Consider the following 14,934-nt stretch of genomic DNA (forward strand, 5'->3'; position numbering starts at 1 on the left):
GTGACAGGCAGCTGAGATTAAAAGATAAGATGCTTACCTGTTGCTGAATGGCTACTGGAAAGAAGGCTGATGTTGAAGGTCTGTATGTGTTTGCGTGATGAGCTGGTCCTGTTGCCCTGTAGAATGTTTAGGGGACCATTTACCAAGTGTTAATACAGCAGCTATTTTCCTTGTCAATGAATATGGCTATCGCCGAAACGCGTCAGTTGCTGAGGGCTGCTGGTTGTTTTGTTTTTACCTGGATTTGCATGTTCCTGTATTACAATCATTACATTAGGACTTAAGTTCTAAGTCTAAGGATCAAGTATGTGAAAAATCTTTATATACGTACATGTATCTTGCATTGTGATCTAGAGATCAGTTTTTGTTCCAAGAACCTAAGACTATCCTGAGCTGAACTATTGAGACTTCTGTAAACATCTGTATAACCAAAGAGTGTTGTGCACCATGACACAAAGATGGCTGCCGTGGTTATACCAAGTAAAATAAAAATAAAAAACTGGTGGTTTGCAATACCAACACAAAGTGATAATCACTCAAAAATTTAGGAAAATTTAAAATGATCAAGCAACCTATGTTGGACCAATTGAAATGGATTGACCCCTTTGTTAAATCGCTCTTGCATAGCCTGGATGAATGTTTTGTGTTATTGGCCTGATGACAAAACTAAACACAAGTTAGGATGCTGTGTTGATGCAGAATGTAATGATAGCTATGCTGGATAAGTGTGCCTCCAATTCTAACTAAATCTAAAATGGTGTCACCAATTAAGCACCTCCATACTACCAAACTTCTTCCTCTATGTCTCCTGAAGATGTGGCAATTAGGGATGGGCGAATGTTTCTAAAAATTCGAAATTTAAAACGAATTTTGATACATTCGTTCGTTCGAATCGAATTTCGAATGTTTATATAACATTCTAACATTCTATTTTCAAATTTTCGTTTTTGAATTTTTCAATAAAATTCGAAAATATTAGTTCGAATTATAGAATGTTTAGCTATGTATTCATTCAATTTCAAAATGTAATATTCGAATTCGAATGTGACATTCAAATTTGAAATAGTATTTCTAGTCTACAACTGTGTTTAATAAATGTAATATTCGAATTCGAATGCTACATTCGAATTCGAATGTAGTCTAATACTGTGTTTTATAAATGTAATATTCGAATTCGAATGTGACATTCGATTCGAATGTGATATTCGATTCAAATGTGATATTCGATTCGAATGTGACATTCGAAATAGTGTTTCTAGTCTACAATTGTGTTTTATAAATGTAATATTCGAATTCGAATGTGATATTCGAATGTAACATTCGAATTCGAATGTAACATTCGAATTTGAATGTGACATTCGAATTCGAATGTGACATTCAAATTCAAATGTGACATTCAATTTCAGATGTGACATTCGATTTCGAATGTGACATTCGAAAACTGTAAATAACATTAGAAAATCAAATTTTTAAGAATATTGGTTCTTATCAACATTCTATTATATAAATTGAATTTCTACAATAACATTCGTTCTAACATTCGAATTCGGATATAAACACATTCGCCCATCCCTAGTGGCAATCATAACCAAAAATTTAAAATTTGGGCTTATCAGTTATAAATTCAGATTTACACTATTCTGATGCCTAAATGCCTGTGTTCACTGACTCAAGCAAGTCCTTTTTTTTTTTTTTGCTTTCCGGTCTTATTTCGTTACGGCCATTCTACCATTAAGGCCTGATTCATGCAGTCTTGTTTCAACAGTTGATAGAGAGAACTGCTGGTTTCTAATCAGAGGTGCAGTTAAATTCTAAGGCCTAGATTTAGAGTTCGGCGGTAAAAGGGCTGTTAACGCTCCGCGGGTTTTTTTCTGTCCGCACCATAAATTTAACTCTGGTATCGAGAGTTCAAACAAATGCTGCGTTAGGCTCCAAAAAAGGAGCGTAGAGCATTTTTACCGCAAATGCAACTCTCGATACCAGAGCTGCTTACGGACGCGGCCGGCATCAAAAACGTGCTCGTGCACGATTCTCCCATAGGAAACAATGGGGCTGTTTGAGCTGAAAAAAAACCTAACCAATCAGCCAATTAGATTGAGCTCGCATTCTATTGGCTGATCGGAACAGCCAATAGAATGCGAGCTCAATCTGATTGGCTGATTGGATCAGCCAATCGGATTGAACTTGATTCTGATTGGCTGATTCCATCAGCCAATCAGAAAATTCCTACCTTAATTCCGATTGGCTGATAGAATCCTATCAGCCAATCGGAATTCGAGGGACGCCATCTTGGATGACGTCCCTTAAAGGAACAGTCATTAGTCGGGAGACATCGGAAGAAGAGGATGGATCCGCGTCGCCTGCTTCAAGATGGACCCGCTCCGCACCGGATGGAAGAAGATCGAAGATGCCGCTTGGAGAAGATGTTTGCCGGTCCGGATGTCCTCTTCTTGCCGGATAGGAGGAAGACTTTGGAGCCTCTTCTGGACCTCTTCAGCACCGGATTATGGATCGCCAAGCCCCCTTGGGTTGGATGAAGATCTTGGAGCCAGGACGGATCGGTGATACCTGGATGGTGAAGACAAGGTAGGAAGATCTTCAGGGGATTAGTGTTAGGTTTATTTAAGGGGGGTTTGGGTTAGATTAGGGGTATGTGGGTGGTGGGTTGTAATGTTGGGGGGGGGGTATTGTATGTTTTTTTTTACAGGCAAAAGAGCTGAAATCCTTGGGGCATGCCCCGCAAAGGGCCCTGTTCAGGGCTGGTAAGGTAAAAGAGCTTGTAACTTTTTTAATTTAGAATAGGGTAGGGAATTTTTTATTTTGGGGGGCTTTGTTATTTTATTAGGGGGCTTAGAGTAGGTGTAATTAGCTTAAAATTGTTGTAATATTTTTATTATGTTTGTAAATATTTTTTTATTTTCTGTAACTTAGATCTTTTTTATTTTTTGTACTTTAGCTAGTTTATTTAATTGTATTTCTTTGTAGGAATTGTATTTAATTAATTTATTGATAGTGTAGTGTTAGGTTAATTGTAGGTAATTGTAGGTAGTTTATTTAATTATTTTATTGATAGGGTAGTGTTAGGTTTAATTATATCTTAGGTTAGGATTTATTTTACAGGTAAATTTGTTATTATTTTAACTAGGTAACTATTAAATAGTTCTTAACTATTTAATAGCTATTGTACCTGGTTAAAATAATTACAAAGTTACCTGTAAAATAAATATTAATCCTAAAATAGCTATAATATAATTATAATTTATATTGTAGCTATATTAGGATTTATTTTACAGGTAAGTATTTAGCTTTAAATAGGAATAATTTATTTAATAAGAGTTAATTTATTTTGTTAAATAAAAATTATATTTAACTTAGGGGGGTGTTATTGTTAGGGTTAGACTTAGCTTTAGGGGTTAATACATTTATTAGAATAGCGGTGAGCTCCGGTCGGCAGATTAGGGGTTAATAATTGAAGTTAGGTGTCGGCGATGTTAGGGAGGGCAGATTAGGGGTTAATACTATTTATGATAGGGTTAGTGAGGCGGATTAGGGGTTAATAACTTTATTATAGTAGCGGTGCGGTCCGCTCGGCAGATTAGGGGTTAATAAGTGTAGGCAGGTGTCGGCGACGTTGAGGGGGGCAGATTAGGGGTTAATAAATATAATATAGGGGTCGGCGGGGTTAGGGGCAGCAGATTAGGGGTACATAAGTATAACGTAGGTGGCGGTCGGCAGATTAGGGGTTAAAAATTTTAATCGAGTGGCGGCGATGTGGGGGGAGCTCGGTTTAGGGGTACATAGGTAGTTTATGGGTGTTAGTGTACTTTAGGGTACAGTAGTTAAGAGCTTTATAAACCGGCGTTAGCCAGAAAGCTCTTAACTCCTGCTATTTTCAGGCGGCTGGAATCTTGTCGTTAGAGCTCTAACGCTCACTGCAGAAACGACTCTAAATACCAGCGTTAGAAAGATCCCATTGAAAAGATAGGCTACGCAAATGGCGTAGGGGGATCTGCGGTATGGAAAAGTCGCGGCTGAAAAGTGAGCGTTAGACCCTTTAATCACTGACTCCAAATACCAGCGGGCGCCCAAAACCAGCGTTAGGAGCCTCTAACGCTGGTTTTGACGGCTACCGCCGAACTCTAAATCTAGGCCTTAGGGTGGTATATCTAATAAACGTATCAAGTGAAACAGAGGTAATTATTTGCTAATTGCTTGCCTTTTCTGTGGCAATCCTGTCTTATCATAGTACCCAATGCTTCTTTTTACCACTGCACATGTAGAAACTGTAATTTCTTAAATTTTTCCAGATAGACTGAGCTTCATTTCTTAAAATAATGATGGACTGTCATTTCCCTTTGTAAGCTGAGCCAATCTTACCTTATTATGCATGACTACAACCATAAATATTTACGTTTTACCTAATAGAGCTATTCCAGTATCACCCTACCTTGTCATTCGCTATTAACGAGAAAATAATTTACAGAAATGTACTTTTTTTTATATATTTTTATTGAGGTTCTTTTCAAAACAAACAATGGGTAATTGTCATTACACATTATAAGATGAAATAATTTTTTAGAGAATATGTTACCAAGCACATCAGATAAAAACATAATATGGGTAAATGACAAATTACATGCTCAAAACAAGTAATAAATGTAGCTCAAACAGTATACCCACAATATGATTTGAATGGTCACTCATGGACCATACAGTTGCAGTAAACATAGTACAAAGTAGGTAGACATTAATGTGGAGGGGCCACTCATGGGCCCTAAATGAAGAACCTCTTTACCTTTTAATGCAATATTTTGGATAGAATACTTAAAACCTTAAATTCGAAGTATATGGAATGTTGAAGAATCTTGTTAAGCTTAAACATAGAACAAAAGGTGGACAATATAGTGTGCGGCATAAATTAAAAGGATTTAGGGTGCGGTATAGACTAGAAAAACTGTGTGTTTAATTCACCTAAACTAGGTGATATATTATTGCGTGGGGGGGAGGTGGTCGGATAAACTATGGTTTCACAGCTTGAGGTTGGCAAGTTGCAATATGACAGGACAGCATAGTTATATAAAAAATCTCCTGTGCTTAATGGGCCCAAGTGAATACTCAGAAATGAGTCAATTCTTGCTAGGGTAATGTTATATTTAGCATATTAGAGTCTAGGAAGCTGCTAAATTTGGCATATATTATGAGAGGAGAAACTATACCCAAAGGTTGCAGTGCAGATCCAGTCTGCGCTAAAAAAAACATATCTAATAGATACAGCAACATCAGGAAAGATATAACTTTTAAAACTAGTAACTTCTGTAGGGAAAGCTATAATGGTGTTAACTGTCCTAGACACCAAACGCTTGCCAACCAACAAGTAAAAACAAAATAAGACAAGTTTCTACAAGGAATCAGTAAGTTACTGTTTGCTTTGAAGTGTAGAATGGTAGCTGCTCTGTCTCATTAGTAGATGGTATTTAGTCATGAGCAGCTAAGAGCTTATAGTAGGAACCCAGGTATAAAAGTCTTGAGATAGTGTAAGGTATATTTTTAGGCTAAATAACCAAAAAAAATGGGGGGGTAATCAAGAAAATGAAGTGCGAAGGATGCAAGCAGTATTGGATTCAACAAAGGAACACACCTTAGTTGCTAAATAAACAGTTCCAGTTAGCATATAACAATAGAACAATACATTGTATAATGAATAAAACAGAATGCAATACATATTAACCTATCTAGAGAGCACAAGACTAGGCGAGAGAAGCCGCATAGTTAACCCTCCTAGACTAGGAGGTTTGTTACATGGGGGGGGGTATGTGGAAATAATAGACAGATTTCATGTTTGGCTAATACTGTTCTTAGTCTTAACAACTAAACTCAGGAATTTGTCTTTATCTATATAGCTTAATAATAATGATTTGGGTATGGAAGCCCCAAACAGCGGCAGAAGTGTAGGTCCGGCCCACCTTAGAAGTATTTCACATATTTTGAAGTAAAGCTGCACAGCCTAATTTAGCGGTAGCCATAACAACAGATTATGAGTTTTACATATGATGTCATGTATATTAAAAGAAAGCTTAATACCTGAGCCCTGCCTGTTCCTCTTCTATTATTTTAAAAAAAACATCTATTATAACATATCAAGCTTTGGCAATACGCAAATATTTGGAGCTATTTTGCAAAGGCATAGACACATATGAAACATTAAATGTCAGTATTCCCCTAATAACTCTGTAGTCTTTAGTCTATATGTAGCCTACATATTGTAGCTGTAAGTAAGTATGCAGGTGAACTCAAACATCTCGGCCGCAGACATCCAAGCCCCCAAACGCGCTCAAAACCAACATCATTATAGGAGTAGATATCTAGTGGTACTAGAACAAATATTTTTATAATCATCTGTGCCTATTGTTAGTGTGAGCCTAGTAAAGCATCAATAGTATATAGTTAACAAGTACATAAAGAAAAGTGGTAGATAGGTAGTTATAGAATATTGTCAGACAGAATCACATGCTGGACTGTAAAGATTTCCTCTAGAAGAAACAGTAGTTGATGAGACCTTTCATATTGGGCATATACATTGGCAGACATGAATTGGTATCACAACTTTCACTCAATATACTGTATAAACTTAACCCGATATAACATAAGAAGAGCAGGTATAGGTTTACCTCATTTTGACTTTTAAAACAGTTAAGGCAGTATAAAATATTGGACAAAAAACACACAAACTGAACTATGTAAATAAATAAAATAGGGCTAAACAGCCTGCTGAAGTCATAAACCAGAGCATCAAGTCAGTGACTGTCATAAGGGTACGAGGCTGTAATTCAACTCAAAACATGACACTGCTCCTCATTCAAGTACAAAGCTGGGTAGGGGACAATGTCATAACCTGACGTTTCAATATATAAAAAAATTTTTGTCACCCTACACCAGATCTCAGACCTGGGATATCTCTATGGGATGAATGCTCCAACCATTTAAACAAATCTAAATATGTAGTCAGGAAAATGGCCCCTTTACCACTGCAAAAGCTCTGAAGCTTGCACAAGGTCTCTACTGAGATGTGCGTGTACTGAAGCTGAGGGTCTCTCCACTGATGAACTTCCGATGTAGGCTCAATCCCCTCGTTATCAACATTACGGCGCAAAGGGAGAGCCTTCCAAACATGGCCACAGGCTGTAGATACTATGCGCCCTGCAGCTGCAGGTAGGTCCGGGAGTGAGGCACGGTTCCTTCCAAGGTCTGGTGTCTCACCGGTCAGCCCTGGTTCAGTGAGTATGTCAGGACAGCCGTCTTCCTCCACCTCCACAAACGTGCATGTCTCACGACTAGGTCGATCGCTGTAGCGGCAATTGGGCAATTCACCATATTGCAGGGAGTCAGGAAGGCAACACAAGGTCCCGGGGGTTAGCATTACAGTGTTGTTACCCTGATCCAAAATTATGTCATTGTCAGACAGGCTAAGAGCAGTATGCGCAGGTACTTTAGCTTCAGCAGAGCTCTCAAATAGTGTTGTCTCCAATCTAGCAAAGTGTTCATGCAGGAGCTGTGCCACAGCCAACCCCCAGGTGTTCAGGGCCTCCATCCCGGTCGTATCTTTAAAAGCTTCCCAGAGCCAGAGATATCCACTTGAACACTCCCAGGGTCCATGGCATTAGCGAAGGTCAAATGATTTCCTTGCAATGTAAAAAAAATAGTATTCTAAGGGCAAATAAACACGGTTTAAGACTTGTTGGAGCCAGGAGCTCCACTTGTGCACGTCTGATTCCCTTGGTAGTTGGCTCCGTCCCCTGAAATTTACTTTTAAAAGCACAAATTTAGTATATGCTTCTCTAAAATGTTAATTTAATTACAGTGGTCTCCACCCCTAAATTTTACTGAAGTTCTATATGAAAACCGAATGTTGTGGTGCAATTAAAATACAGTATAAGTTTAGTTCTGTATGGTAATTCATATATAAGTATACAATTCCCTTATATCTGTCTTTACAACTGGAGTACAATATGGCAGCAAATTTTCAAGAATATTATACATTTGTAAGAGCACTAGATTGCATCACCATTTCCTGTAGTGCTCCAGACACCTACATAGCTATCTCTTTAACAAAGAATACCATGGGAACAGAGCAAATGTTTTCATAGAAATAAATTGGAAACTTTTTAAAAATTGTATGTTCTGTCTGAATCACAAAAGAAAATGTTTGGGTTTCATATCCTTTTAAGCATTTTTATTAGGGGTCAAATCCTACAAAAAAAGTGTGGGAACTCACCAAGACTTCCATCCCCTCACAATTAATATTGTTTTATACACACACACACAATTTATATGTATACAATCTATTCACTCTGGTTAATAAAAGCAAATAAAAACCAATGAAGGGCTGAAGGGTTGCCTTTGGGTCTGAGGATGGACACCCATGGTTACATATTTACATGGCATAGGTGAAATTTGTATTTGTAATTTAGGATTCAACTGATACAGAATACTGGGAAGTCAGACACACACTTTTTAGAACACATGAAAGGCCATTTGTATATAGATGATGATGATTAATAATACAAAAAGCTTAAATCCTAAGTAACATTTTACGAGATGCTACTCCCTGGCTCTCAAGATGCGTAAGGCTCTGTAATGTAAGCATTTGATATAATGATCTTGATAAGGTTTGTGTGTGCATTCACTCTGCAGAAAAAAAAATGATAATGTGATTTAAAGTAAAATTATGGTCAAAATGTGTCTGAGTGTCATTTTCTTTTACCATTAACACATATACCAACTAAATGTGAAACAAATAACACTGGCAAAGCAACATTGAGACAGGTCACTTTTCACTTTGGAATTAAACTGGTTAGGTGCTTCTGAAAGTGTGAGTACCCCTCTTACCATTAGGCTACCATCGGGTCATGGTTATCTTGTTTATCTGCACAGGAGGCGCCCTTTTTCTATGTGTTTACTTCTAGATGTCTGTGTTCCATATATGGTACTGAAATGAGCAGCCTGCGCTTGGAACACTGAGAGTTCTAAGCTCATCTATCTAGGCATTATATTTTCCTTTGGGTATTGTGAGTATCCATTTTTTCTAACCCTCAATATCCACCCTTTTTATTGGCTACACTAGGAGGCCCCCTTCTTGTCTTTCTTTTTTATTCAAGGTTGAATCTGCAGCAAATACATTGTCTTGCACAGGTCAGCATTCTGTAGAGAACCTGGTCTGCTGACCATAAATTGAAAGACACACAGACACCAACATAGATAAACAGACTGCACATACAATTGGTGTATAAAATAAAGTAATTGGGCTTACCCTACTGCAAGATGTTTCACAAACACCTTTAATTGCAAGGACTATTTTTCTTTGTGTTTACACTTGTATTTCCCTTGCAAACTTCATCCCAGCTATCTCTGGAAGAACTAAAACTAATTCCAATCACAGAGAAAGCTGGAAGGACATTACTGTTCCCTGCCTCTCTGAACTTTTTTTAAAACAACTTTTAAAAAACTATACTATACATACATAAATGCCTGTTGTTTAATGTCAAGATCCAGGGTCTCCATACTTTATTTTTATCACATGGTTCATAGCCAGCTTAGTTTCAGTACCTCACACCCTCCTTCATCCACTCTCATTCCTTTCCAGGGCAGGCTGAGACCTCTGTGTCTGAAAGCTGCTCCAGGCTCCTTTGTCTTAGAGTCTGACCCACTTAAAGGGACACTGAAGCCAAATTTTGTTTTTCATGATTCAGATAGAGCATGCAATTTTAAGCAACTTTCTAATTTACTTCTATTATCATTTTTTCTTTGTTCTCTTGCTATCTTTATTTGAAAAAGAAAGCATCTATGCTAAGGAGCCAGCAAATTGTTGGTTCAGAACCATGGACAGCACTTGTTTATTGGTGCTGTCCAATCAGCAAGGACAGCCCAGGTTGTTCACCAAAAATGGGCCAGCATCTAAACTTACATTCTTACTTTTCAAATAAACATACCAAGAGAATGAAGAAAATTTGATAATAGGAGTAAATTAGAAAGTTGCTTAAAATTACTAATACTTTTCTAGTTTAACTGCTCTATCTGAATCACGAAAGAAAAATGTTGGGTTCAGTTTCTTTTTAAGAGGCAATAGTCCTATTTCTGCTGATGGGCGCTAAATAACCTCAGAGCAAACCACACAGAAATGTGTGTGGGGTGATCATACAGCAGGACCACTGACAGGTTTGAATTTAGTGTATTGTAGGAAGTGTTACTGCCCATTACTAGAAGATCTCACTATCGCTCTAACCAGCCTGTGCTCCTGCCCCTTTCACCAGCAGCAGCAGTGTTTACTGAAGTGTTTCTGTTCTCTGTCCAGGGGGAACTTAGTTCCACCTGCAAAAATAGTGCAGGAACTCTGTTCTCATGAGTTCCAGCTGGACTTGACCCCTGATTTTTATGGTTATTTTCCATTCATACCCATTTTTATCCAGGGTCTCTGTATTTATTTTGGACTTAGTATTTACCAAAAAAATTATTTCCAGAGAAAGGTAATTTTTTTATTTTGCTTTGTTACATTGGGGATCATGTCCACCCAATATCGATAAATGCCGACAGCATACACTGTCGGCATTTATCATTGCAAAAGCATTTTGTGTGAAATGCTTGTGCAAAACCGCCCCCTGCACATTCACAGCCAATCGGCCGCTAGCAGGGGGGTGTCAATCATCCCAATCGTATCAGATCGGGATGATTGCTGTCCGCCACCTCAGAGGAGGCGGACGAATTAAGGAGCGGTGGTCTTGCGACCACTGCTTCTAAATTATGTTTCCGGCGAGTCAGAACCTACGAGGGTAGATTGCAGCATCCACTGCTTGATAAATCTACCCCTATGAATCAAATGTACCATCTCTATAATAAAAAAATCCCTAAAAATGCATCGTGTGTACTGGATTTTTCACATCCTTGCAGGGAAACTTTAAGCATGTGTAGCATCATGTAAAGGGCCACAATTTAGATACCTTTAAACTTAAGTATGTAATAAATGTATATCTGTAATACACTTAAAAAATACTCTTTAAAAAAACTGCTGATCTCCCACTAGAAACAAATATATTTTAAAATGAATTTCCCCTTCCCTGCTGTTTGTTCGGCAACTTGTAAATAAATAATAAAAAAAAACGACATATTGCTGTCTTTTGGGGGATGTACTATTAGTAAGCTTGGTGTGCTAATTTTAGGCTTTATTTTATGTTTAAAGAGCGCTGCAGAAGCAAAGCAAAAGGCTATTAATCACAAGAAAAGGCGCTGAAAAATTTATATATAGCTTTTTTTTTTATTTTTATGCCTCATTAATCTTTTACAGGCTGGAATGGAAGTAATTGCTGATCATTTTTCATGTCCCTTTAACATCAAGATTTAATAGTTTAGTCTAGTGTAGTTTTTATGGAACCACAGAGATTCAGTGAAAATCATTTAAACATATTAATTGCAGCTGGGCTTTATTGTTTAAGAATTAATAGTATTTATTCCAAGAGGTGCAAGCCTCAGTGCCTGCATGCAACAAGCCCTTACTTGCAAAAAAAAACCCATTCATATATTCATATAAAATAAATTTGCCATATCTACATATCTTATTTCTGCTGCCAGTAGTTATAATTGTTATGTTTCTTACCTTCACAGCTTTATTTTGACCTATTGATGTCAAATCTCATAAAGATGATTTTGCAATACCTTAAATAAACTATGTTGGATTAAAGACTATCACGAGGATTGTTCTGCTGTGCATAACCTCTGACTGGCAGCTTAACCTTACTCTCAGGCGTCTCCGAAACCTGCATGAGGGCATGGCTGTTTTTATTACTGGAAAATATTTTTAGTTATAGTTTTCCACCTTTATGTTATAGCTTTGGCTTGTTACCAAATGTCTGAATATTACCTTACTTTTCTAGTTTAACTGCGTACTAAAAATGTGATGACATTTTTTTTCATATCTGTCCTTACTCTCGGGTTCCTTGGCACATAGTGCCTGTATAACCTGATTGTACTTCGACAGTGTTAACTTGACCTTAAAACGCAAGTTCCACAATGACATATGCTAAATTAGAACACATTGATTGAATATTGTTTTGCAGCTAAAATATTATTTATAAAAAAAATAAAATAAATAAAAAATAAAACTGAAACGTGTAAAAGATATTTTTGAACCACACGGAGGTTAAGAAACATATTTACTTTGTTTTAAAAGAAAACTATTTCTTTCTTTGATGTGTGAAATATATTTTACAGTATTGTGAAAATATATATTTCTGATATGAAATGCTGTCTGATTTTAGTCAAAGTTTGAAATTGCATTTAAATAACTATATAATATAATATAAATATAAAAATACTAGTCGATAAGCCCGCCCAGAGGGCAGTCTAATTATTTTTTAAACTACAGAGGTTGAAACAACCTATTTTGTAATTGTTCTTTTATATAAATATTTAAGCTACAGGTGTAGCAATACTATAATTATAATGGACTACTGTCTTAAATATAACCGCAAACCCCCCACATCGCAATAAACCTAATTACCCTATTAACCCCTAAACAGCAAAACCCCCACATTGCAATAAACCTATTTACCCTATTAACCCCTAAACCGCAAAACTCCCATATCGCAATAAGCCTAATTAACTTATTAACCCTTTAAACCGCCAAAACCCACAACGCAAATAACTATTTAAATAACTAAGAACCCTAATCTAACATCCCCTAACCTAACACCCCCTTAAATTAACCCAAATTACCTAAACTAATACATTCTAAAGTTACACAAAAAAAATGCTAACATTACAGAAAATAAAAAATCAAATTACCAAATTTAACAAAATTAAACCTAATCCCTATGAAAATAAAAAAAGCCCCCCCCAAATAAAAACACCCCCTACTCTAAGAATAAACTATCAGTAGCCCTTAAAAGGGCTTTTTTGCAGGGCATTGCCCCAAGATAATCAGCTCTTTTACAAAAAATACACAAAGTCCCACCTAAGAGTAAACCCCCCCACCCCCCCAAAATAGAAGAACCTAACACTAGAAAACCTAAACTACCCATTGCCCTGAAAAGGGCATTTGTTTGGGCATTTCCCTTAAAATTTCATTTAGCTTTTTTACTGCCCATCCCTAATCTAAATAAAACAACCCCCCCCCCAAAAAAAAAAAAAACTTAAAAAAAACCTAAGTCTAACCCCCAGGTTGCTGTTTACCGTTCCTGAAGTCCGGCGGAGAAGATCCTGTTTCAGGCGGTGACGTCTTCTTCTAAGCGTGACCTCTTTTTCTTCCAGGAACATCCTGTGTGGAACTGAGGACTGAAGACCGTGGAGCTGAAGACTGGCAACCCTGGAACTGAAGACTAGTGACCGCGGAGCCATGGAGCATGGAGGATCCTCTACGAACGATCTCCGCCGTACACTGAATAGTGAATTCAAGGTACACAATTAAAGATGGCGTCCCTTGAATTCCTATTGGCTGATTTGATTCTTCAAATTCAAATCAGCCAATAGGATGAAAGCTACTCAAATCCTATTGGCTGTTCAAATTAGCCAATAGGAAGAGAGCAAGTGAAATTCTATTGGCTGATTTGAATAGCCAATAGAATTTCACTTGCTCTCATCCTATTGGCTGATTTAAACAGCCAATAGGATTTGAGTAGCTTTCATCCTATTGGCTGATTTGAATTGGAAGTATCAAATCAGCCAATAGGAATTCAAGGGGCACCATCTTTAATCGCGTACCTAGAATTCACTATTCAGTGTACAGCGGAGATCATACGAAGAGGATCCTCCACGCTCCATGGCTCCACGGTCGACGGTCTGCAGTTCCATGGTCGCCGGTCTTCAGCTCTGTGGTCTTCAGTCTACAGCTCCGCGCAGGATGTTCTTGGAAGAAGACTTCACCGCCTGGAACAGGACCTTCGCCGCCGGACTTCAGGAACCTTGAGTACCAACCTGGTTGTTAGACAGGATTTTTTAAGGTTTTTTTGGGGGGGGTTGTTTTGTTTAGATTAGGAATGGGCAGTAAAAGAGCTAAATGCCCTTTTAAGGGCAATGCCCAAACAAATGCCCTTTTCAGGGCAATGTGTAGTTTAGGTTTTTTAGTGTTAGGTTCTTTTATTTTGGGGGTGGGGGTTTAATGTTAGGTGGGACTTTGTATATTTTTTGTAAAAGAGCTGATTATCTTGGTGCAATGCCCTGCAAAAAGCCCTTAGACTAGGGGGTGTTTTTATTTTCGGGGGTCTTTTTTATTTTCATAGGGATTAAGTTTAATTTTGTTAAATTTGGTAATTTGATTTTTTATTTTCTGTAATGTTAGCCTTTTTTATTTTTTGTAACTTTAGAATGTATTAGTTTAAGTAATGTGGATTTATTTAATGGGGTGTTAGGTTAGGGGTTGTTCGGTTAGGGGGTGTTAGGTTAGGGTACATAGTTATTTAGATAGTTATTTGCATTTTGGTTTTTGGTGGTTTAAAGGGTTAATAAGTTAATTAGGTTTATTGCGATGTGGGAGTTTTGCGGTTTAGGGATTAATAGGGAAAATAGATTTATTGCGATTTAGAGGTTTTGCAGTTTAGCGGTTAATAGGGAAATTAGGTATATAGCAATGTGGGGGTTTTGCTGTTTAGGAGTTAAAACTTTGTGTAGGATTATTTTTTTTTTTTTGCTATATTTCGTGCGGGCAGTGTTTTTTTTTTTTTAAATACTTGATGCAGGCGTTTTTTTTTTCTTTTTAAAACTTAATGCGGGCAGTTATTTTTTTAAAAAAATACCTTAATGTGGGTGATTAGTTGTTGCTTTTGTAATGCTCCGTTTGCCTTCGCTGCATCCCGGTGGATTCTGAAAATGGCAGGGTGGTGAAAGAATATTCTTTCACCACCCTGCCATTTTCAGAATTCACCTGGATGCAGCTTCTTTTGTCCTCGCGCT

The sequence above is a fragment of the Bombina bombina genome, chromosome 6 (genome assembly GCF_027579735.1).
Source record: "Bombina bombina isolate aBomBom1 chromosome 6, aBomBom1.pri, whole genome shotgun sequence".
NCBI classification, from domain to species: domain Eukaryota; kingdom Metazoa; phylum Chordata; class Amphibia; order Anura; family Bombinatoridae; genus Bombina; species Bombina bombina.